This window comes from Anolis sagrei, chromosome 2 (assembly GCF_037176765.1).
Source record: "Anolis sagrei isolate rAnoSag1 chromosome 2, rAnoSag1.mat, whole genome shotgun sequence".
In the NCBI taxonomy this organism is placed as follows: Eukaryota; Metazoa; Chordata; class Lepidosauria; order Squamata; family Dactyloidae; genus Anolis; species Anolis sagrei.
In genome coordinates this window covers 154,075,449-154,101,375 of record NC_090022.1, presented here as the reverse complement: position 1 = coordinate 154,101,375, position 25,927 = coordinate 154,075,449, and the positions used below count along the sequence as shown (strand labels likewise).

Genomic DNA, 25,927 nt, shown 5'->3' with positions numbered 1-25,927 from the left:
CATGACACAAGGCCACTTCCGGTAGTTGTCCATGGGGCTCTTTGAGGCAGCTGCCCAACTACCTAACTCCCAGTGACAGAAGCCAGAGAGAGGCCTGATAACAGTGAGTAAAGGTGGGGAAAAGACATGGGATAGCTGCCATCCCTGAAAATGGAATGAAATAAGACAGTTCCCTCTGCTTTTCCCCACTTTCATATGATGAGGTTCTAAGAAGAAGATGTCTCCAAGAAAAGACAGAGGTGGGAAACAGCATTATGGCAGGTCAATGCAGGTTTGTTTACAAGTAGAATTTTTTAAAATGTCCAGCAACGGAGGACACTTACTAGTTAAATTGTTTCAATTCAGCCCTAGTTTTACAGTTTGAGCATCACTTATCTTGAATTTCAAAATATCCCAAATTTGGGCCCATTTCCAAGATATCTTATTATCTTCTTACATAGAAAAAGATATTCTGAAATCTGAAAAAAAAATCCAAAACACTTTTGATCTTAAGCATTTTGGATAAGGGCTACTCAACATGTGCTAGCACTTCACTGTCCTGCTACTGAGGCCTTATTGTTCTTTCTATTGCTGTCAAGTTGACTTCAGCTTATGTCAATCCTATAAATCTCTCAATCAAGAGATAAAAGCAAATCATAACAATAACAACAATAATAATGAAACTTCTACACCACCCTGTTATCATCATCCCTGCCCAGATCAGGCAGTGCTTTGCCTTCCTTGTCTGAGTCTATGCACTTTTCCCCAACTTCTTTTCCTATTGCTTCATTCCTTACAAAGCATCATTTTTTTCTAATGAGCCATGTCTTCTCATGATATAGTTAAAGTACAATATGCTCTCTTGGTATCCACTAAGATTTGCTTCCGGTACCCCGTAGATAGATATCTTCTCATGATATAGTCAAAGTACAATATGCTCTTGGTATCCACTGGGATTTGGTTCCAGGACCCCCATAGATAGATAATGGATGCTCAAGTCCTACTATATAGTAATGTAATAAAATGATGTTCCTTTTCTAAAAGAAGCAACATCAAGGTTTCTTTTATGGATTTGCTTTTAATTTTTCAAGCCACAGATGGTTGAATCCATGGTTACAGAATCCATCAGTATGGAGAACCCACTGTACAACAGTATCAGCTTAGACATCTTGATATGTTCAGGTTTGATTGTTCTAGAACCCATTTATTTCTCCTGATGGCCATCACAGAGTGGTTCCACACAGTCCGTTAACCAAGGAGCAATCAGGTTTGTTAAACACAGTTGCGCCCAGGTTAAGGTCCATACATGCTCCAGAAAGTGTGTGCTTTTCTGGGGGGGGGGGGGAGATCCACATGTCCTCTTGGAACCTTCCAGGAGGACAGGGAGACATTCAACCCCCCCCCTCCCCAAAACCCCTTAAAATGGGGGGGGGGTGGTAAAATAACTTTACCCAGCTACCATTAAACTGCTGACGGAGCTCTCCTGGTGCATAAAAATGACTTGATTTTCCTCCCCCTCCCCTTCTCCGTCGTTTGGATGCTCCACATAAAAACACGGGAGCTTGTGCTTTTAAGGGGATGTGTCCCCAGTCTATAGTATTATCAGTATCATGAACCACCAAAAAGTATGAATGTGTTATTGTTATTTATTTATTTTCATTTATGACATTCCTTGGAGAAGGTGATCTGCTGCTTACACAGTTACCCTTGCATGTTACTATTAAGATCTGTTCATTTTTTTAATTTTAATCTTGAAGGAGTCAATACAGGTTGCTACCCCAGGTGGCAGATTTCAGGCATCGTGAACAGGCTGTAAATGATTAGTTATTTAATTTGGTTTTATTGGATTTTTACTGCTAGAGATGGGGAGAGATACTTGTGGGAGTTTTCTGCCTCCTGTGCCAATAAAGTTGGCTGGATGACTGTGCTCTGTGAATCTCAGCTTGGGTTGATTTGTAAACCTGTAATAGACAACAACAAAAAATTGGGTGAAAATATTTCAGATACAAAATTCAGTCTCCCCACACACACCCCTTCCCAAGTTGTGGGCGAGGAACGTGTGCTTTTAACACTTTAGCTAACTCATCTGCTGATTCTGCTGGCTGAATTGTTTTTCTTTTAAATTTGGTAAATGCTTTCACTTTAATTGTAGTTTTGAAGGGGCATTTCAGTTATTGAAGTGTTTGTCATTTTAATTATTCATTGTGAACCATCATGAACTATATTTATGTGATGGGTACTATGTAAATATCATAAAACATTAAACACAATTAATTCAGGTAACAGCAGGTGCTTCGGGTCTTGTCTTTTCAGGACTTCCTTTGTAATATTAACTGTGGGCTTTCCAAACCCAGTCCATCTCTTGCTAATTATTCAAGGCCACTTTTGCAGCATACCTTGACGGAAACCTACCGTTCCTTCCCCAGCCAGCTATTTCCCTAATTTAATTTTCCTCCTCTGCTTTTCATAAATATGTATTGACCAGCTGAGTTCCAGGTCTGGCTGGAGTCCCTCTGCTTGTGATGTCCCTGGCAAGCTCCTCTTCTCCCAGGAGTCCTGCAGTGTCAACATGCCAGTCAGAATTGATTAGCCGCTTTTGAGACTCAGCCCATTCCCGGTGACAGCTGTTTCCACTGCCAAGCCTGTAGATGGACAACACAGAGATTTCATTCATTTTTTTTCTTGGAGACGATTCATTACAAATATTCTAGTGGCCTTGAACAATTACATTAAACACTGAGGAGGATCTCCTGAACTAGGGAAAGATTAGATTAGATTAACAGAGCTTGGAAAAATATTTTTTAGATGCATTCAATCAATGGGAAACTGGTAAACCAAAACTTTTTAGTTTCACTGATTCAAGGTGTTTACTCTACTGGGGACTAATTACATGTTGTTTTTGTTTTTGACTTACATTGGCTCTAAGAATAATCTATTATATGGTTTTCTTGACAAGTTTTGTCTGGGGTGTGGGGTTGCATTGCATTCCCCAAGGTTGAGTGGGAGAGTGACTTCCCTAGGTCACTCAGAAGGCATCTCTGGCCAAGCTGGGATTTCTCCCTTGGTCTCTCAGAGTCTTTGTCCAACACTCAAATCTTTACACCACATTGACTCTCATAATAATTGGATGGAAGTCTCCATGAGGTAAATTTCCCAGCTCTGAATTATCAAACATAATCAAACATAACATTTTCCAACTTGGGCCTAGATTTGCAGATGTGACAAGCTAACATGACGGTGAAACTTGACAAACTCTCGCTTTTACACCAACAGGCAGTTAAAAATCCAAAACAAAGCAACAGAAAGAAGATATATCATTTTGATGTAATTTCTACTATGTTGTTGTTGTTGTTATTATTATTATTATTATTATTATTATTATTATTATTATTATTATCTTTATTTGTACCCCGCTAGCATCTCCTGAAGGACTCAAAGCGGCTTACAAAGGCCAAGGCCTCAAAACACAACATAACAATACACAACCTAAAACAAATTAAAAACAGTTAAAGCAATATTAAACAACAAGCAATAAACAATACACCAAGACACAATAAAACTGGGCCGGGCCAGAGTAATGGGTACAGAATTAAAAGTGCTGATGTGACAGGTGATATGTAAGGATTATAGTGTGTGCAGCAATCTTAATTCTAATAAAGTGCTTCTGGGACTTGTTATTGGAGTTTTCCTATTCTGGAAAGGCACATTGGAACAGCCAGGTCTTCAAATTCTTTCTAAAGAGTGCCAACGTAGGGGCCTGTCTAAGATCTTTGGGGAGGGTGTTCCAGAGTCGGGGGGTCATCACAGAAAAGGCCCTGTCTCACGTCCCCACCAAACGCATCTGTGACGCAGGCGGAATCACAAGCAGGGCCTCTCCGGATGAATGAAGTGAGTGCGTGGGTTCATAAACAGAGATGCGGTCATGCAAGTAGGATGGTCCCAAACTGTTTAGGGCTATGTTGTCCAGTTGTGTCAATTGACAAAATATTTCACGGCTGGAATCCCCAAATGGTGAATGGCCAGAGGAAATTGTGAAGTGTCTTATACATTACCTGTATCCATAAATATTAAGTACAATCTCAATAAAGTGACATCTTGGGATTCCATAAGATGACATTTGAAAGTGGAATCATAGATCTACACACCTTGTATGTAAAGGCTTCTGGGAAGAAACCAAAGAGTTCTTTATTCAATCAGGAGTGCAACAGGAGCGAAAAAGCAATTTCAGACTCCAACTGAAACAATGGAGGCTGCAGAAGTAGAAGAGACTCAAGGACCTTAGGAACATGTATCGGATATTGCTTGCATATCTGCAACTTTATTCCCAGAAGAGTTGATATGGAGTAGTGGAGGGAGATGTCATGATAGCTCTCATGCCCATTTAAAATGCAGCCATTTTCAATCAGATCAACCAAAGCCTAATACCACTTCATATCTCCATCAGGAGAAGCTCTCTGGCAAAGGTCGCGATAGCCCATTGAAAACCAATGGTCAAAGGCTAAACACTGTGTTTTGTGCATATTTTGCAAAATGCAAAGCCCTGAAGAAGGGATGATAAAAATTGTATTCTGTGATTGCTTTCTTCATAAAGTTGTGTGCCTTCAAGTTTTTACAACTTATGGTGACTCTGAAGTGAAGCCATAATGAAGTTGTTGTTGTTGTTGTTGTTGTTGTTGTTGTTGTTGTTGTTATATCCCACTTTTTCTCTCCACAAGGAGAATCACTGGTACTGAGAGTGTGTGACTCACTCAAGATTACCTAGTGGGTTTCCATGACCAAGCAGGGAATTGGTCTATGGAGCTATAGCCCAGTTCTCAAACCACTATGTCACACTGGCCTAACAGTACATAATGAAGTCATTTTCAGGCATTCAACCACATACATATCAACAATAGGAATAAAGAAAATAGAAAGCTTACAGGAAAATCTAGCTGAGACATACAACGTAGGGAGGAATGTAAAGATAATAATGAATTTATCAGTTGTGGTGGTAGGAAACAATTTGAGGCAAATTACCATCAAGAAAGTTTACAGGCTGAATCTCCCTTATCCAGAAATCTGAAATCCAAAATACTAAAAAATAACTGAAACTTTTTGTTACCAGCCACCTACTTCCACCTTTGTGGAAAAGGGGGCTAGTCAGACATCAAGAATCCACTGAGATTTCCCTCAAGGAATGCTTGCTCCACCCCTTTCAGAAATGTGTAGGGTGAAAGAGAAGAGGAAGAGGGGGGCTGTACAACTCATTGCCCCTGCAAAAAGCAGATGTCCCAGATGAATCTGCACTCATGGGGCAGACAATTTTCCCATCCTGTTCTGGCTACTTTTGGAGAAAGGGGCAGAAAGTCTGTTGACAGTTGGGGAGGCATCTGGACATCTTTTTTTACAGGGGGCTTGTGTAAACTGTCTTCCCCTTCTTCCCTTTCTCTAGTCAAATTTATTAAGGTATCAAAGCAAGGGTTTTTTGAGGAAAATCTCAGCAGGTGCTGATGTGTGACTAGCCCCATTTCCCCTTTACCCCTCATTTATTATGTCCATGGACATGTAGGTATTCATTTAAAAAAAAACAAATACTAAATAACTTCTGACCCTAATAATTTTGGATAAGGATGATTCTGCCTGCACTAAAATTACTTACCATTATTTCTGTAGGTAAGAGGTAGGTAAAGGTTTCCCCCTGACAATAAGTCCAGTCGTGTCCAACTCTGGGGGTTTGTGCTCATCTCCATTTCTAGACTGAAGAGCCGACATTATCCATAGACAAAGCTGGACCAAGAAATTTTCCAGCCATAAGCAGATATGGGGAAAGTGGAAGGTAAAAGGAAGAGGGGCCGACCAAGGGCAAGATGGATCGATGGCATCCTTGAAGGGACTGGACTGACCTTGAAGGAGCTGGGGGTGGTGATGGCCGACAGGGAGCTCTGGCGTGGGCTGGTCCATGAGGTCACGAAGAGTCGGAGACAACTGAATGAATGAACAACAACAAGTAGATAAACAAATGGTTCTCCAGAACTTCAGTCAGTGTACACAAAATCTGGCATGTTAATCTTTCACCTAAAGCAGAAAATCCAACAGGCATCTCTCTTTCCCTGGTAGTTTTAACTCGGTGGTGCTGAGCTTGTTGACTAAACGGTCGCAGGTTCGAATTCAAGAGTGGTTTGAGCTTCTGCTGTCAGCCCCAGCTTCTGCAACCTAGCAGTTTGGAAACATGCAAATGTGAATAGATTAATAGGTACCGCTCTGTCAGGAAGTTAACAGCACTCCATGCAGTCATGCCAGCCACATGACCTTGGAGGTGTCTACGGACAATGGCAGCTCTTCGGCTGAGAAATTGAGATGAGCACCAACTCCCAGAGTCAGACATGACTGGACTTAATGTCAGGGGATAGCTTTTACCATTACCTTTACCTTAATAATATTAAGAATTGCACACTGATAACAGCAACAGAATGGCTAGATTGCATGTTTGCAGACTCCTAGTGTGCTTGCTTTCTCACGTCAAATCATTTCCAAAGTATGGTCTCCTTAAGGTGAACGTATCACAAGGTTTTCTTGGCAAGATTTGTTGAGAGAGGGCTTGTCCTTGCTGAAAGAATGTGACTTACCCAAAGTTACCCAGTGGGTTTCCATAGTCAAACTGTTGTGGGAGTTCTGGTCTCCAGAATCATAGTACAACACTCAGTCCTCTACACCACACTGGCCCTCTAAAGCAAAGTGATATTACTAAATACTGACCAGTTAAGAATCTATAATTCTAGATTATAAATATATAACTCTATTTAGGAATGCCAGCCATTATCACAATGGCATCAATATGGCTTGTGCCATCCAGTACAGAAACTCATGGAAGTTACCCCATGGTCTCCTCCCCAATTCTCTAATCTATAGTAACTGTCTTTTTCTGTTGTAATTAAAACATTTTATGTTTCACAAAGAAAACCAAGGCCTGTGACCAGTTGTTGTTAAACACCTGCCAGTTTTGTTATTTTGCTTGTGAGATCCATTAGTATGCTATTTCATGACACCCCAAATCTGCTTCCTAAAATGGTTGCCTTCTTCATTCTTTTGGCAGGACAGGTCCAGCTGAAGTATAAGAGGAAATAAATACTCACATGGGATAAGTCTTGCCAAGAAACTATCTGTGTGCAGATGGCAGAAAAGGTGGGGAGAAAGGTGAAGAAAGCTGATTTCCATGTATTACATCTACCTAAACCAGTGCTGGCCTTGGCTGCATGCTTGGAACATAAATTTTCAGACTGAATCTCAAGGCTTTGTGTTACTTTTGTTCCCAAACAAACAAGAGACAAAGCCATAGCAGCCTCTTCCAGCTGCTGCCCATGGTCTTTTCATCTACCTACCAGCTGCAGCAAGAAGGACTGTGCTGAACAGCAGGTGTGAGAAGGAGGTAGATGAAAGGAAACCATGAAAAGAAGTCCTACCTGCTTTGTCTCATGCTTCATCGTGAATTTGGAGTGTGAGAGGAGAAAAGAATGAGGTTGCAGACCTAAAAAAAAAAAAAGAGAAAGAGCTAAAACGAATTCATAAATATTTAACTTCTCTTGATTTTGCAGCTATCTGATTAAAAACCAGAATGTCAAACATGTTTGGAAAATGTTGGGCTTCGGACACATTCCCATCTCAGTATGATGCTTGACGGATTCATAATAATCATTGTTAGATCCTGTCAGAACCAATCTCTATCAAATACCCCAAAGGCAGACAGAGTCGATCCCCGACTACACACAAAAGTCACTTTCTAAAGAGATGTGTAGGCATAAACTCCCATTATACTTATGTACGTCATCTGGGAAGGCTGATTCCAGCATTTCCTTTATGCAATACCCCCTTCATGAGTGCAGCTTACCCATCTGCTGGCAGCACATGCTCCCCATCTTCACTGAGTAGCCGGAGGAAGTGACTCCAAGTAGCATTCAGTTGCATTTTTGCAGCAAGAACACACACAGAGACATAAACAATACAATTCTCCCTGGAGATCCAGAGACTGATGTCTTCTTTATACTTTCAGCTACAGGAACACTGCTGTATGCTGCCCTCTCCAGCCACCAAATGGCTGGAACAAGAGCATTCTGGAAACTCTCAGGTCAGCAAAAGGCAGAATTATGCTTGTAGAGCTGTATGGTTCACCAAGCTCATGTGAGATCATGACTATGGGGAAATATTTTATTGATTTATAATTATTTATTTCATTTATAGTCTATATAAATAAAGGGGACTTAAAGGTGGCTTACATTTCAGTGTCAAGCTGCTTTGAGTCTCCTTTGTGGAGAGAAAAGCAAGCTGTAAATAAACATCACGATCATCGTCGTCATCATCATCATCATCATCATCATCATCATCATCATACAGGCTGCCTGAAATGAGTGACAACCACAATTTGCATAGGTCTGGGTCCTTTTTCATTTTATCTCACTCCCAGACTGTATAAGCGCTCTGAAGCTTTAATATCACCCTGCATTGCATCTAAAGGAGTGAACCGATATCCCCAAAGTTTATGTCAAGATGTAAATCAGGTAGAGAGTGGTGTACTGCCTTGAGTGTTGGACTACTGTTCTGGAGAGCAGCGTTTGGTTGCTTCTAAACCATGGAAAGCTATTAGGTGACCATGGGCAAGTCTCATCACCAAAACACCCAGTGATAGAGTTGCTATAAGTCCAAAATGGACTTAAAGGTTTACAACAATAGCAAAGTCTTACATGTACTGCTAGATTCTCCCCTCCTTTTCCTTTTTAAGGTCATAAATACTCAATAAACATTTAAATGCAACATTAATACTCAAGATCAACATTTGCAGAGAATTTCTGAGAGTAAATTATTTCCAGTTCCAGAAAACATAAGCCATCTGATAACCCAATGATATAATGGACTCCTCCTGATTTGGGTTGCAACCTTAAAATAAACAGCCAACAAGCGAAATTGGAGTGGGGGCAGGGTTCAGCACTTGGATAGCTACTGTAAAGTTCAGACACAAATCCAGAAGAGATTAACTAATAATAATAATACAATATTATAATTAAATATTTTATATTACATGTAATATTACTAATAATATTACAATATAATGGCATAGTACAATATAGTAATATATAATACTAATATTGTACTATATTAATAATATAATATATTGTATCTATATATATATTAGGCCTGGGTAACAACGGAAAAATTTGTTTCTAAAATCGATTCGTTTTTTGGGGGTTTTTGCGTTTCGTTATTTAAAATAATTACAAAATTTTCCTTTTAAAAAGTTCGATATTTACGAAATTTCGTAAATGTGAAAAAAATTACAAAACATTAACGAATCGATTTCCGAAACAATAACGAATCAATTCGTTAATGGCGGACGCAACCGCGAAATACGCTAAAAAACCTCCAAAAACTTCTGAAGCTTCCCTCTCCCTCTGTTGTTGACTGTTGGTGTGATATTATAATTTTTTTTCACTAATTAAACAAAAAACAACCATAAAACTTGCCCCAGACATGCGGAAATAATAACGAAACGACCTCAAAACAATAACAAAACGAATACAATAACGAAATACGAAGCATTTACAAAACTATTTAAAAATTCGTTTTTTAAAAAAATTGCTCCAGAATGGTTCGTTATCGTTTTGTAATTAAAAAAATTAACGAATTATTAACGAATTACAAATTAACGAAACGAAACCGCCCAGCCCTAATATATATCTTGTAAGCCACTCTGAGTCCCTTTCGGGCTGAGAAGGGTGGCATATAAATGTAGTAAATAAATAAATAAATACCAACTGACATGGAAATCACTAGCTACCATTATATGCAAACTGTATGAACAGCAAACAGCAAGTACCAATGTGTTTGATAACATAGTTATTGAGTGATTTCACCTACTGCAAGAACCACAGGTACAGGGGCCTGTGTGCCAAGCTCCAAAAATTGAATAGACATATGTGGGTTGAAGGCAAAGGAACAAACGCATTATTTACCTTGGCCAAAGCGGATACCTGAAGAGTTTCCACTGTAAAAAAAACTGTCATATTTTAATGAAAACATACATAAATATTTATAGGACTTCAAAAGCAGTTTGAAACAAAGAACTTTTGCTTCAATGAGTGCTGATTGGCCCAGGATGGGGCCAGCAAGGATCTGTGTGCTGGTTGGCTGAGATATTGAGTGAGACTGGGATATGCCATTTGCCACTGTCACTGATTGGTTTCCAAGTTTGGCAGAAATTTTAATAAGTTGTTATTGCTCAAATTGAAGTATTGTGGCTATTTCTTGTTCCGTTTCTCATAGGTATGAGAAGGGAAAGAATGTGGGTAGGGTTTGAGCTTATAAGGTGCTTATAGCTCCATTTCTGTTTGTCTAGCGTAAGACAAAGAGTCTTGGCTGGCTAAACAATGGCTGGCAAGGGTGTTGGCATGATTTGAATGAGTTTCCAGGAAGAGGATCTGGCCGGGTCCATGACATTTGGCTTGGCTCCATTGTTAAGAAGGTGTGGGTATTGTTACAAGGTTAGGCTTGCAACCTGAAGGATGATAGGATTTCACCCATGTTCTCCCTAGGTGGGTATAATGAGTGCTTGTGACATTTGTATGTCCAGCCTAAAAGTCATCTGCAGATATTAGGTTTCTGGGTGAAAAGTCACCTTAGACTTGGATATTGAGGCCTCTATAGCCATGGGTCTGGGGGTGCTCTTTGAGGTCCCAAGAATTTGATTACATTGTTACATGGAACCAAGTGCTACTGCACTCTTTCCAAACTCTCTTCATAAAATACCCAGCGTTCTCCCTGCAAAGCAGAATTCAGTAATTCAGCTACTTTTCAGTTTGCAAATTCTTTTTGGTGCTTCAGTGGTCCTTTTGTGATGCATCTGTGCCCAAACTGTCACTGTGACAGTTTGTTGTTGTTTTTCCATGACACAGCAGGCTGTTTGTTTCTGCTCGGATCAATGTAAAACACCTTACACTCATAGTCCTTTTGAAGTCTTCCCTTTGAACAAATACCACGGTAGGGGAGACCTTAAAGAAGCTTGATTTATCATCAGGCACGCACACAACCTTTCGGGTTTCATTGAGTCGTGTCCTCAAAAAGAAGGAAAACCTGTACTATTTAAATCAATGTTCTCTTGCCTGCACGTAGACCAAAACCCTCTCCTAGATCTCTCATTGTGACAGGTGAAGCTAAGCTTCAAGAGAAGAAAATGATGGCAGTTTCACCACAGATGATCCCAAGAACAATGACCCCTTTATGAGCCCATTAGAGTGCAAAGATCTTCAGGAAAAAAAACTGTTTTCTATCTTCTCGGGCTTATTTGGTGGGAACAAGGGAGAGCTTGTTTGGTGGGAACAATTCAGTAACTGCTTCCCAAATTTTTGGACTCCCTCTTTAGGCAGTCCGAATGATTCCCTCCACGTTCATCTTCTATAAGCAACTGAAAATATTATTGTCCTACCTGGCCTTTGGAAACTGAATCAGATTGGATATTAATTATCTGCAGTGCTGTTTTATGCTTTTTTTTATTTACTGTACAACCCCTATAGCAATGAGACTGATTAGAATTACCCATATGCAACAAAATATAACCTGTTTAGGAATTTTCTAGATTTTCTAGGTAATTTTATGGTAGCTTTCTGCCAAACATTACCATACAGTCTAGTGGAAAGATTGAGCAAATTCTTACAAAGGTTGCATCTCTGTGAATTTTCTAGGTCCCACAGTGAGTCTGTATAGTAACATCTGGAAGAAATCATTCATTTCAATGGGGTTCACTATGGTTCTTGGTTTCCCATTTTTAGCATAAATATAGTAACATATCTCCCATTTGGAGGTGATATTGTATTAATGTTTTTTTAATGTTTTAATTTTATAAATTGCTCCATTTGAAAAAATAACTTATAATTTTATCAAAGTTTATAATTTTTCTTCTGCATTGTTTTTAAATGCATCACCAATGCCTTGAACCCCATTTTAAAGAGAAAGACAGACTATAAATCAATAAAATATCAATAACAATTGAAACAAAGCTTAAGTCAAGTTTTGATAACAGTTGAGGGGAGGGTGAAGTCACATGTGCCCCATAAGACACATTATTTTGTCTACCTTCTCTCAGGTCTTTACTATGTCCAAACTGGCTGTAGGAGAGTGAAGAAACGCCGTGTTTGCTACAGGAATCACATTCCAGGAAACCTCCCAAAAGGGCAACTGTACTTATCAACCAGTGTACAGAAGATATTTAAATTGGAAGGGGGAATCCCTCCAACAACATATAGGAAATTCAGAGATGACAGCCTCTGTTTGTGAGCCCCGATGAAGGAAGCGTATGCTTCTAAAACTTGAATGGACTTTGGAGGTTTTTGAACTGGGGCTGGATGGCCATCTGTTGAGAGAATTTTGACTGAGGGACTTCTCGGTGGCGGCCCCCCACCTCTGGAACACCCTTCCTGGAGAAATAAGACAGGCCCCAACCCTCCCCTCCTTTCGTAAGAGTCTGAAGACTGGTGGTTTAAACAAACCTTTGAGAACGACTAGTTCTAGCTCTGCCCCAGATACTGTTGAATATGCCCATATCTTTTTCTACCAATTGCCCAGGTCACTTTCTTCTATTAGGCCCTGGAAATGTACAGACATAGATTCTACCTAATTTCCCAGGCCCTCTAAAATCGCACTGGCTTGCCCCGGCCTTTTAAACTGCCTTGAACAGGCAGGATTATTTTAAATATATGTGCTATTGTTGTTTTTAATGCTTATATTGTCTTGTTAATTTTATGTTTATGCTGTTTTATTTGTATGTATTGATTATGTTACTTGGAAACCGCTCTGAGTCCCCTTGGGGAGATAGAGCGGTATATAAATAAAGTGTTGTTGTTGTTGTTGTTGTTGTTGTTGTTGTTGTGTATTCCTGGCTGGATGGTGGGGGTTGGACTTGATAACCTTTGGGGATCCCTTCCAACTCTAGTAAATGTTAGACTGCCTGCAGGCCCATAGCCAGGATTTTGATTCGGGGAGGGGGGCTGAGTTTGATTGGGGGGGGCTGAGTCTAAGTGAAAGAGGGTCTACCCTAGCAAACCTCTTGTATTGTTACCCCAATACCCCCATGCATATGGGATATATTGAGCATGGTGATCAGATCATGATATGAATAAACATAACAGTTTAAATAATGTACCAGTAAGGCCTTCTTGCAGACCACCATGAAAATTTCATGGTGGTCTGCAAGAAGCCCCCCCCCCCCCCCAGCTACATGCCTGACTGCCTGGGAAACCAGTGGACCCTGGAAGTTTTTGAACTGAGGCTGGATGGCCATCTTTGACTGTGTATTCCTGCCAAGAAGCCTTTGCTTGTGGGGGGAAAGGAGGGACATTTTCATGAGATACACCTATGAACTACAGGCATCACACTAGCGCGTCCCAACACACAGCTTGGAAAGCTCTGAAGTAGAGAAAAAATAATATTGAGCAACTCTCAATGCCAAACTTTAAAGGACTGGGTGGAGTCTCCCATTCTCTTATCCTTTTAAAACTACTTTTGTGGGGAAAGCCACCTTATATTAAGGGTAAACCCTTTAAAGCATATTAACGCTGAGTATACTTCGGTCCCTTAAACCAATCAGCTGAATTGCAATTCAAAATGCTCTGACACTTTTTGTCGTGCAAACCTCCCTCTTCCCCCAGTCCTTCACTTTTGTCCTTCTTCCATCCACAGTTGAGGGGATAATCATCTCGAATGGCAGCCTCTTAGATATTCACTTACATGTCAGGTGCTAAATGTTATTAATCACTGTGGGCATAGTGACAGGGGTAGAGACATTGCTTCAAACACGGCACGTCTTCATTTCAGCAGACGCGAGTGACACCACTGAGCTGCTCTCAATAATCCACCAATAACATGCAGTCCTTGTCCCCGCCAGCCAGACTGCGCACATTGTTATCCACCACACATCTCTGATCGCTGCATATTTTAATGTAGAACTTCAGAATCGTGGAGGACCCACTTACAAAAATGTCCCTTCAGAAAGCTTTGGTCGCTATTCTGTTTCTGAAAATGGATGCAATCAATAGCCATGATTTTCACGGGTGGATATTTCTATTAATAGCTGTGGGAAAGGGGTTTAAAAATAGAGCATTCTGTTTCTGAAGAGTGAAAGGGAAGATCTTTCCGTGGGGATGACTTTCAAAAAATTGGCCATGCTGAGCAGGGAATTATCAGAGCTATCACAGAATGAAGTAATCCTTCCAAACTCTAGGTGGGAATCTGAGGCTGGATCTACACTGCTATATAATGCAGTTTCAGAATGCAGTTTCACTACATTGAACTGCATTATATGGCAGTGCAGATTCATATAATCCAGTTAATCTGCATTCTGAAACTGCATTGTATGACAGTGCAGATCCAGCCAAAGTATCTCAAACCAGGATTTACTGTAATTGTAACAATGATTTTGCTTCTCTGAAAGTGTGGTCACTGTTATTTTCCAAAAAGTAACTTTTCAACAGGAGCCCCTGGTGGTGCTGCAGGTTAAACCGCTGAGCTGCTGAACTTGCTTACCGAACAGTCAGCGGTTCTAATCTGGGGAGCAGGGAGAGCTCCTGCTGTTAGCTTCAGCTTCTGCCAACATAGCAGTTTGAAAACATGCAAATGTGATTAGATCAATAGGTACCACTCCAGTGGGAAGGTAACGGCACTCCAAGCAGTCATGCCGGCCACATGACCTTGGAGGCATCTATGGACAACACCGGCTCTTTGGCTTATTTATTATTTATTTATTTGGTTTACTTTTATGCCCGTAACATACAACAGCAATAAAACAAAATAGCACCATTTAACAATCAACAGCAATGCATTACATCTATACCCGCTAAAACCAATAAAACCAATAAAAAATTTCATACAAACCGATACAAACCAATTACTCCTTATTGCCGGTCAATGTTTACTATCTCATAGTTCAGAGTTTCCTTCCATATTTATCAGTCCTGCCAGTCCTGTTTGTCTGGTTGTCCTTACCTAGTTAGTAGATTGCCCGAAGGCCTAGTCCCACAACCACATCTTTACCTTCTTCCTGAAAGACAGGAGTGATGTCGACGCCCTGATATCCACTGGGAGTGAGTTCCACAGGTGAGGGCCACCACTGAGAAGGCCCTGCTCCTTGTCCCCACCAGCCTCGCTTGGGAAAGCGGTGGGGTCAAGAGCAGGGCCCCCTCAGATGATCTTAAATTCCATGGTGGGGCGTAGAGGGAGATACGTTCGGACAGATACGCTGGACCGGAACCGTTCAGGGTTTTGTAGGTCAAAACCAGCACCTTGAATTGGGCTCGGAACTGAACCGGCAGCCAGTGGAGCTGACACAGCAGAGGGGTGGTGTGCTCTCTGTATGTCACCCCGGTGAGCAGCCTGGCTGCCGCTCGCTGGACCAGTTGAAGTTTCCGAACCGTCTTCAAGGGCAACCCCACGTAGAGTGTGTTGCAGTAGTCTATTCCGGAATGGAGATGAGCACCACCCCGCAGAGTCAGACATAACTAGACTTAATGTCAAGGGGAAACCTTTACCTTTTCAACTTCTGGTAAGTAATTCTATATGTATAGTTATAGACACATATCATTGAGGAAACAGCAGGTTTTGAGTGAAGGTATATCCCCTTTTACCTTTTCTCTAGAGACATCCTTCCTTCTTTTTTTGGTAATATTTTTGGGGCATTCTCTAAAATTACACCAACACCTAAACACCTTTCTTACCTGGCTGGTCCATCAGCTGTCTTCCATGGAATTTGATGTTATATCTTTTTACAGCCCTGTTTAAAGAAGGAAGAACAAAGAAAAATTCTAACTTGAGGATATAGTTTCCATATTGGCAGACTTGGAAAAATTCTGGTTGCTTCTTAGAGCCATTCACAACACATGTAAAAAACTCTAAAGCTGATACTTAGTCTTTGCTGCTATGTAATACCCTGATCTTCATAGAATGGGGAATGTAATAGACTTTCAGACTTTTGCTTCTTTGTCTCTCCAGCTGGCTCAAAATCCAATTGCTTTCACTCATAAAATCCAGAACAAACTGCAAAAATACAAATATGTGCTCTTCTATTCCTACTAAGGGCAGAAACAAATTTAAAGACACACAAAATAACAATGAGAATGAAACCTAATAGCAAACTCGAATTGCATTGTATCCTCATAAAAGGGGCACATGAAGCATAACCAGGCTGATTGTTATTTTTGCAGTTCAATAATCTTTGCTAAACTGGCAAAAGTATCCACTCAGTAAGCAATTGCTTGGCATTTGTCATTCTGTAAATATGTCAGTTTCACAGAAACTGGATTAAAAAGATAATTGGAAAAAAGGGGGTGTGATATTTTACAGCCAGCATCTGAAATGTTCAGTTTAAGAACACTGATAATTTGGAAGCTTTTTGCAGTCTTCTGCTTTCCATTTGTTACATTTGTACCCTAGCATCCCTCCACAAGGCTCAGACTATCATTGTTGGCACAAACATCACTGCAAAGGAGTTAGTGGCAGAACGTACTAGGCTGTCTTCCTTCCTTCAATTTCGGCTGTATCTACACTACAGGATATAATGCAATTTAGCACCACTTACTGCCATGGCTCAATTTTACAAGGTCTTTAACCTTTTCTGCCAAAGGGCACTGGACCCTTACCAAATTGCAATGTCCATAATTCCATAACATTGAGCCATGGCAGTTAAAGTGGTATCAAACTGCATTAATTCTACAGTGTTGATGCACCCTTTACTATCTAGAGCGGTGTTTCTCAACCTTCCTAATGCCACAACCCCTTAATACAGTTCCTCATGTTGTGGTATCCCCCAACTGTAATTTTGCTACTGTTGTGAATTGTCATGTAAATATCTGATATGCAGGTTGTATTTTCATTCACTTCACCAAATTGGGCACAGATTCCCAATACGTTCAAATTTGAATACTGGTGGGGATGGGGGTGGGATTGATTTTGTCGTTTGGGAGTTGTAGTTGCTGGGATTAACCTACAATTACAGAACTTCCATGACCAACAGAAAATAGTGGAAGAGTTTGGTGGGCATTGACCTTGAATTTTGGAGATTTAGTTCACCTACATCCAGAGAGCACTGTGGACTCACGCGATGATGTATCTGGACCAAACTTGGCACAAATACTCAATGCGCCCAAATGTGAACACTGGTGGAGTTTTGTGGAAAATAGATCTTGACATTTGGGAGTTGTAGTTGCTGGGATTTATAGTTCACCTACAATCAAAGAGCATTCTGAACCCCACCAATAATAGAATTGGGCCAAACTTCCCACACAGAACCCCCATGACCAACAAAAAAAATAATGTGTTTTCTGATGGTCTTTGGCAACCCCTCTGACACCTTCTCACGACCTCCCCAGGGGTCCCGACCCCCAGGTTGACAAGCGCTGGTCTAGAGTATATTGTGCTGTGTTGGCTAGCCGCAGAACATGTGGCCAAATAACATCGGAGTGCAGTCAAGATGGAATAAGTTATTAGTGAGAAGAAGCACACAAAGCTAAGAGATGCTCCAGCAGTTTGCTTTTGCCTGAGACAACTGGGAATGGAAAGGGGAAATATTCTTCCCCTCCTCTCTATCCTGCTGAGTTCTTTGAATACAAAGTACTTTTTCACTTTGAGTTCAGTTTACACAGTAACTGAAGTAAACTGAAGCCAAAGAGGGGAAGGAGGAGGAGAAGCAGAGAGAAACTGGAGCATTTTAAAAGCAACTGGAAAAGTGCAACAACAGTTGATTCATTAGTAGCATATGCAATATGAGGCTGCAACAGGACCAGTTTGCTTGACCCGCTGTCCTCATTAAGTCTCTGGAAAAGGTCTAGCTTTCCATTAGAAATATTCTTAGGTTGCAATTTTAAACCTATTCCCGTGGGAGAAAATCCCATTAAACTAATTGGAATATCCAATGAAGTATCTATATACTGTATATAATTTTGCAACCATTTGGCTTCTGTCTGATATGTAATACTGCAATTTGTGTTTACAATTGCACTGTAAATCACACACCAGCCATAATTTAGTGACACAGCAGAATCTTACCATGCAGAAGTTTTGTTTTATTTTAAATACCCTATATACTCAAATATAAGCCTAGTTTTCAGCCCTTTTGTAATCCCCCTTGGCTTATACTCGAGACAAATTATTTATTATTTTACTCTGTTATTACTATTATTATTGTCACATTTACATTATTTTACTGTATTATTGATATTTTATTACATTTATTATTTTACTCAATTTATTGTTATTATTACATTTCCATTAGTTTATTATTATTACTATTATTATTACATTTCCATTATTTTAATCTATTATTACTATTATTACATTTATTATTTTACTCTCTTTATTATTATTGGAAAGATACATAATCACATTGACACTGAAGAAGGTTAGAATAATGGTTTAATCAGAGTTGGACAGTCTTATCTTAAATTACAGTTTTATGTAAATATTCAAAAACATTGAACCTACTAATGCCTCAATTAATGCAATTTTATTGGTATCTATTTTTATTTTGGAATTTTCCTGTATTTCCCACCCTCAGATTATACTGGAGTCAATATGTTTTCCCATGTTTTTGTGGCAAAATTAGGTGCCTCGGCTTATATTCGGGTCGGCTTATACTTGAGTATATACAGTATTTATACCCTGTTTCTGGTGCCTCGGGGTGTGTGCATAAATCAAAACAGTACACAGCAAAGAAAAAACCCTTGAAACAATGCACACATGAATAATGTATCTAGGAACAGATTTACTGGGAAAGAAAGGGATACAAAACAGGGAAAGACCTGGTAATCCTGTCAAGGAAAGAAAAGTTTATTTATTTATTTATTTATTTACAGCTTTTATATTCCGCCCTTCTCACCCCACAGGGGACGCAGGGCAGATTACAGTGTACACATATATGGCAAACATTCAATGCCGATTTGACATACAACGTATACAGACATACACAGAAGTTATTTAACTTTTTCTGGCCGCCAGGGGAGCTGTCGCTTTCATTGTCCATCTGCGACGCTGATGAAGTACTTCCGCATTCCCTGCATGCTTTGCTGGAGTGCTTTGCTGGAGTCTTTTTATGGCCTCATAAATTAGTTAATTTAGCCTCCCCACACAAGATGGTACCTAATTTTCCTACTTGACAGATGCAACTGTCTTTCGGGTTGCAAAGGTCGACAACAGGCTACACAATTGGTTGGAAGCACACTCCAACCCGGGCTGGCTTCGAACTCATGACCTTTTGGTCAGAGTGATCTTAATGCAGCTGACACTCAGCCAGCTGCGTCACAATCCCAGTTCATATTTATAAGGTACCATATATACTTGTGTGTAAATTGACCTCATGTATAAGTCGAGGGCAGGTTTCAGGACCATAAGTATACATTTTCACACAACCTGTGGATAAGTCATGGGTTGGAAAGGGGAAAGTGCCAGCTCAATTTCAATCTAATTCATGGATATGATGAAAATGTAACTTCCACCTCTAAAGTCATTGTAGAGGAATGGCTTTAAGGACTGTGGAAATCAGTGCTTGTACTTTAAAATGTATCCCCTATACTTCTAATCCCTATTAGCATTCACTCTTTCCAAGAAATATACCTTCTCTACATATCCAAGCCATTCTTTTGCCCTAACTTACAGTGTCCACTAGAAAATAATGGGACATGAGTGCATGCCAGGTCTTGGCTCAGTCAAAGACCTCCTGCTTGGTCCTCTCAAAGGACACCAACCTTGCCTACACTGAGAAATAGGGTTTTCCAGTCTGTCAGCCTCTGCAACCTCACCATTTCGAGGCCTGTCATTTCCCATTTCTGAAATGGCTATGCACAGGATTATGTGTCATACTTATTAAGTAGTTTCATCCTACCATGTGAGATAAAGGCCATACTGACCACCGGGCAACAGCTATTTTGGAAAAGAGAGTTACGAGGTACGCATGATCCCAAACTGGGTTTTGAAGCTTTTCTAATTTCATAATCATTTAGTCCCTTGAAAATACAATTTGTCTTGCAATATGCTGTTTCAATAAAGCCAATTAATCTACCGGTAGTGCATCTGATTATCAAGAGCCATCCCTAACCTTTGGGAAATTGGAAGGGCTTTAGCTGCCCCTTCTGTGTGCTTTGTGATACAATTATCTCATTATGATCATGTCCCCTGTCATTCAGGGCATTTATTAGTATTTTGCAGAATTCAGGATGAGGAAATCCACACTGGAGGGACTGATTAGGGAGAAATGCATACATACATAAATCAGTATGAGTATGAGAACGGAAGGAAAATGGAATTCACTTCTGCTGTCAGGATGGCAATATCAGTGTCAATGCTGCTTTGATCATATGGGGAGCTGTACAAATATATATATATACAAGTTTTGACTGAGAGTCACACCTGGAATGTTATAGTGGTTGGGCTAGGACTGTGAAGATCAGAGTTTGAATTCCCGCTAAGCTACTGGATGACCTTCGGCAAGTCATATTCTTTCAAAACTTTACTGCACGACAGAGGAAAATTGGCATTGAAACCAGGAGCACCCCATTGCTGATCTACCCCTTTCCCCCTGCATTAACCATCCACTGCTATTGATGAGCAAACCCCATCAATAACTGCCAATCGTGGAAAGGTCCCATCACCTGTCTGGTGCGATGAAGCTATTCCACTTCTGTACCAGCACAGTGGCACTGAAGTGACATCAGGAGGCAGTATACGCCTCCTCTTCCATTTATTAATTTCTTTATTTACTACACTTATATACCACCCCTCTCAGCCCGAGGGCGACTTGGAGCAGTTAACAATAGGCAACAATTAGATGCCAAAACAGTTACAACAATTAAAACAATCATAAATACTATTAAAACACTAACAGCAATATAAAAATATAATAACCAATCAAAGCATTAAAAACATTATCAAAGAATCTCCATAACAAATCATTGTCCAGTTGCATCATCGGTGGTCGATAATATCATATATCAGGCCCATAGCCAGGATACCCCAATACCCCCATGCATATGGGATATATTGAACATGGTGATCAGATCATGATATGAATAAACATATCAGTTTAAATAATGTACCAGTAAGGCCTTTTCGCGGACCACCATGAGAATTTCGGGGGGGGGGGGGGGGGGCTGAAGCCCCAGAATGTTTCAGAAATCAATAAATATGTTCCATAACTTCTTGAAGATCTTCTGGATCAGATATTTCAAGTACCCTTGATATCCAGGAAAAGCACAGAAACGACTAGTGCCAAGGATCTAAAAATAACATTTCTCTCCGTTTTTCTCCCTCTCACACTCAACTTGCACTCCATTCACACTTCTAAACTAAAAATAAATAGGGTGAAAGGCCAGGATACAAACTGTCTCATTTAGTTCTATTTAGCTCTGTCATCAGGGGCCCTGTAGCTTAAACTATCCAGGAATCTCATATTCATTGAGAGGTTTATTTATTTATTTTATTTATTTATCGTGTCATCAGCAACCATTGTATTACAATTCTAACAGAGCAAAACAAACACAGAGATTTAAAAAAAAAGAAAAAGAAAGAAAGAAAAAAAACACACAGATTTTGTAAATTTGGTATTTGGTTAAATGTCCTTTGACCAGTATCTGGCCACTTGGAGTGCCTCTGAGGTTGCCGCAAGAAGGTCCTCCATCGTGCATGTGGCAGGGCTCAGGGTGCATTGCAGCAGGTGGTCAGTGGTTTGTTCTTCTCCGCACTCGCATGCTGAGGATTCCACCCTGTAGCCCCATTTCTTAAGATTGGCTCTGCATCTCGTGGTGCCAGAGCGCAGTCTGTTCAGCGCCTTCCAAGTCGCCCAGTCTTCTGAGTGCCCAGGGGGGAGTCTCTCATCTGGTATCACCCATGAATTGAGGTGCTGGGTTTGGGCCTGCCACTTTTGGACTCTCGCTTGCTGGGGTGTTCCAGCGAGTGTCTCTGTAGATCTAAGAAAACTATGTCTTGATTTAAGTCGTTGACGTGCTGGCTGGTACCCAAACAGGGGATGAGCTGGAGATGTCTCTGCCTTGGTCCTTTCACTATTGGCAACCTCTATTATACTAGAGGTTTATTAAGTTATATGAAGCCCTGTTTGTTTAGGACTCACCTCCTTCTCCAGAGATGCAAGAGACTATCCATATGTATTGTCCATCTTTGTGATTGGCAGGTGGTCAAACTCCTCTTGATTAGGCTTCACAACCAACTAGACAACTAAACCTCTCCCTGAGATTCCTGTTGTCAGTCAAAGAAGGCAAGCCTAATTTTTAATTTTCTTGTTTGTGTGCTGGAGCTAAGGCACACCTCCATTCCCATCCAGAAATGTAGCTTTTGAAGACCTTGGAGGTGGAGATCTGGACCAGATTGGAAGTAACATATTACAATGACTATAAACCTCCTCACATGGGTGAGGTCCCCCAGTCTGAATCACCAGCCTCCATGATGAATTGGCAGGGCAATCCTGGCACCCCACATTCTGCCTCACCTACAGTGATGCTTCCCTATCCCATTGGGGGAAGTGTCACCATGTGACTTTCCCCTGCAAAATTTGTAAAACAAATTCTAGCCACAATGCCAGCCATCCTTTATGCAAACACAAATCATCAGAAAGGAATGTGTTTTTAGTGTGTTCCTTATGACCTCATCATATGGGGCTAAAAAAAGCAGCATACACCAATCTAGTCCCAGTCAACCATGGAGCCAGACAGCTCCCATCAGATGATATCGTGCTGGTTCCATGGGTGAAGGAGGACAGAACAGGCATGCTGCCCCATGCTTCACAGCAACATGGAACACTTCCCGTGTTGCCATTGACTTTAATAGGGGGACGCTGCACAGTCCACAAGTGCACCACACACATACCATGCTTCCCCCCTGGGATCAGCTCCCAGAGGAGCCTGGCAATGGAGGACATAATAATAATAATAATAATAATAATAATAATAATAATAATAATAACTTGTTTATATTCCGCTCTATCACCTCAAAGGGACACAGGGCGGATTCCAAACATAAAAGGTAAACCTTCAATGTCCAAATACATCCATGCTAGCAAAATTTAAACAACCCAACATATAAACACGAATTATAACTTAACAACTAAAATTAAATAAAAAAACACAGCCTGATATAGCAGACATAAGACAAAACATCAAACATTGAATGGAAACAATAATTTTCCATTTTTCTGGGGCAAATCGATTAATCATTGCTCAAGGTATCTATTGAGCTGGTGGGGTGAGCAGGGAACTGATATAGATGGCAACTATTAATCAGAGGTATAATGGTAGTATTACCAACTACTATTCCTCCTCCTCGTAAGCCAGTGAGCAAACATATGTCTTTAGCTGTTTCTTGAAATCAGGGAGGGAGGAGGCCATCTTTAACTCCTTAGGAAGGGAGTTCCAGAGGTGGGGGCAGCCACAGAGAAGACCCTTTCTCTTATTCCCACCAGCCATGCTTGGTAAGGGGGTGGAAGTGAGAGGAGGACCTCCTCTGATGACCGCAGTGTCCGAGTTGGTCTATAGAGGGAGATGCGGTTTGTCTAATAGTCTGGACCTAAGCCGTTTAGGGCTTTAAAGGCAAGAACCAGCACTTTGTATTTAGCTCAGAAGCAAACTGGCAGCCAGTGGAGCTGCCACAACATGAGAGTGGTTCTCTCCCTGAACAGCGTTCCAGTTAATAACCTGGCTGCTGATGAGGTTGGGGTAGCAGCTTCTCCACACTCTGCTGAGAAGCAGAATGACATGGGACACTTTTGACAACCGTGTGATGAGGTAGCTAGTCATGCTTCGGACAAGGCTTCAATCCTCCCCTTCAACACCACCACTGGGTGAGGGATATCTACAAGCTGTGCCTCCCATACAATGAAAATTGTGGGGACAATCAAATCATTATTTTGATTGCAATGGTTTCTCCCAGGTGAAGTCTGTGTTGTTCTTTAAAGGCAAGAAGAATAAACACTCTTCAGACTGACCCAGATTCCATGTGTATAAATATATTCATTATGGCCCTAGTGGCTCCTGCTTGTCCAGGGGCTTTGTTTTTCAGCCATCACTGTCACTTCCTTTCATTTTCACATCCTTCCTTCTTTATTTTGCATCTCCTGGGACTCCAAGTCCTTGGTGCCTTTAATGACTTTGTTAATCAGGATTTGTGTATGTGTTTTTGCTTTTTGCAATAGCAATAAACTGGTTTTTCCTCTGCATTTCTTCCTGTAGTGAGGGCTACTGTATTATTTGTGGCTGTTCTCACATGATGTGCACTTTTTGTTGCATGCCAATGATGCAATTTTTTCTTCTTTCACATATTTCAAAGGGAACAACAAAAGCGCTGTATTCTTCTTGACCCAAAAAGCTCTGAGGGAAAATACCAAATTGTATTGAAGAGACAGTCCACATGATGTACTACATATAGCATAAAAGATCTTATCGGAAAGTTTTGGGACACAAATAAGCTGCTAGGGGCATTGCTAATCCTTCTGTTGTAGATGGTGGTGGTGATAGTGTGTGTGTGTGCCTCTATTTCATTTGCACTTATCGTGATCCCAAGGTGATCTTAACACAGGATTTTCTGGGGACTGAAAACATATGACTCACTCAAGTTCACTTCAATCTTTCCTTTATCCAACTTTTTTCTTAGAAGCAAGGATCCTAGATTAAAGTCTCCCTATTCCACCAATTTATCTGAGAAGGAATAATCTCCTAATTTCACCTTGATTTGAAAACAGCACCTCTGATGAAGATTTTTGTTTTAGGACTTTATCTCATGAACCTGCCTTTCCACTCCACTTGATACATGCCAGGTTGAGCACCTTTGATATCACACCTCTCTTCAATCATACAACAATAGTAATCTGCAAATTTGTGTTCTTGTAAACATAATTTACAATAATACCTTCATAACCCTGCCTTCCCGTACTACTGTTGTTCCTTAATTAATTTATGCCTGTTTTCTAGAGGTTCGTCTACACCAGGAGTCCTCAAACTAAGGCCCAGGGGCCAGATATGGCCCTCCAAGGTCATTTACCTGGCCCTCACTCAGGGTCAACCTAACTCTGAAACAACTTGAAAGCACACAACAACAACAACAACAACAACAACTATCCTATCTCATAAGCCAAAAGCAGGCTCACACTTCCCACTGAAATATTAATCTTTATATTTGTTAAAATTGTTCATTTTACTTATTGTATTGTTTTAAAGTGTTTTTTGCTCTACCAGTAAGATATGTGCAGTGTGCATAGGAATTAATTCATGGTGGGTTTTTAAAAGTATAATCTGGCCCTCCAACAGTTTGAAGGACTGTGACCCGGCCCTCTGTTCAAAAAGTTTGAGGACCCCTGGTCTACACTGTAGAAATGCTGCAGTTTAATACCACTTTAACTGTTATAGCTCAATGCTATGGCATCATGAGAACAGTAGTTGTACACGGTCCCCATTCAGACATGAAAATCCATTAGGTGACACTGGGCAAATCACTTCCTCTCATATGAAGGCAATGGCAAACGCTCTCAGAACTAATTTTGCCAAGAAAACCCCAGGAGAGAGTTGCTATAAGTTAGAGCTGACATGATCACACTTACAACCAAAAAAATCAGGTGAGGTCAGTCCATGTTATATGAAGGAAAACTATAATGGAAACAAATGTGTCCACAAGGGTTGTGCAATTCAACTGGACCACAATCCATTTTCAGCATCCAAATTTTGTTGGGCACTCAGATCCATTTTCAAGGGCCTCCCAAAATCAGCGAACGGGAAAAAAGCAATTTTCAGCTCAGCAACTTGAAAGGCCCACTGGCAGCAACTGGAAATTTAGGACTTAAGAAAACACCCTTTCTGGGATCCTTTCCCTTATATTCTTCAAAGAGTCCTGGATTTAAGGCAACAGGCTTAAGAAAACATCCTTTCTGCGATCCTTACCCCTTATATCA

At 40.6% G+C, this 25,927-nt stretch overlaps 1 long non-coding RNA gene across 1 annotated transcript; it reads right to left on the bottom strand.

Annotated features, from left to right (window-relative positions):
• Positions 1-1,598: 1,598 nt before the first annotated feature.
• On the bottom strand, positions 1,599-8,031 carry LOC137096410 (uncharacterized). The gene is made up of 4 exons (XR_010909450.1): positions 7,844-8,031; positions 7,419-7,483; positions 2,392-2,621; positions 1,599-1,940 (listed from the first exon to the last, which is right to left on the bottom strand). It is a non-coding gene; the product is annotated as an uncharacterized lncRNA (long non-coding RNA).
• Positions 8,032-25,927: the final 17,896 nt, after the last annotated feature.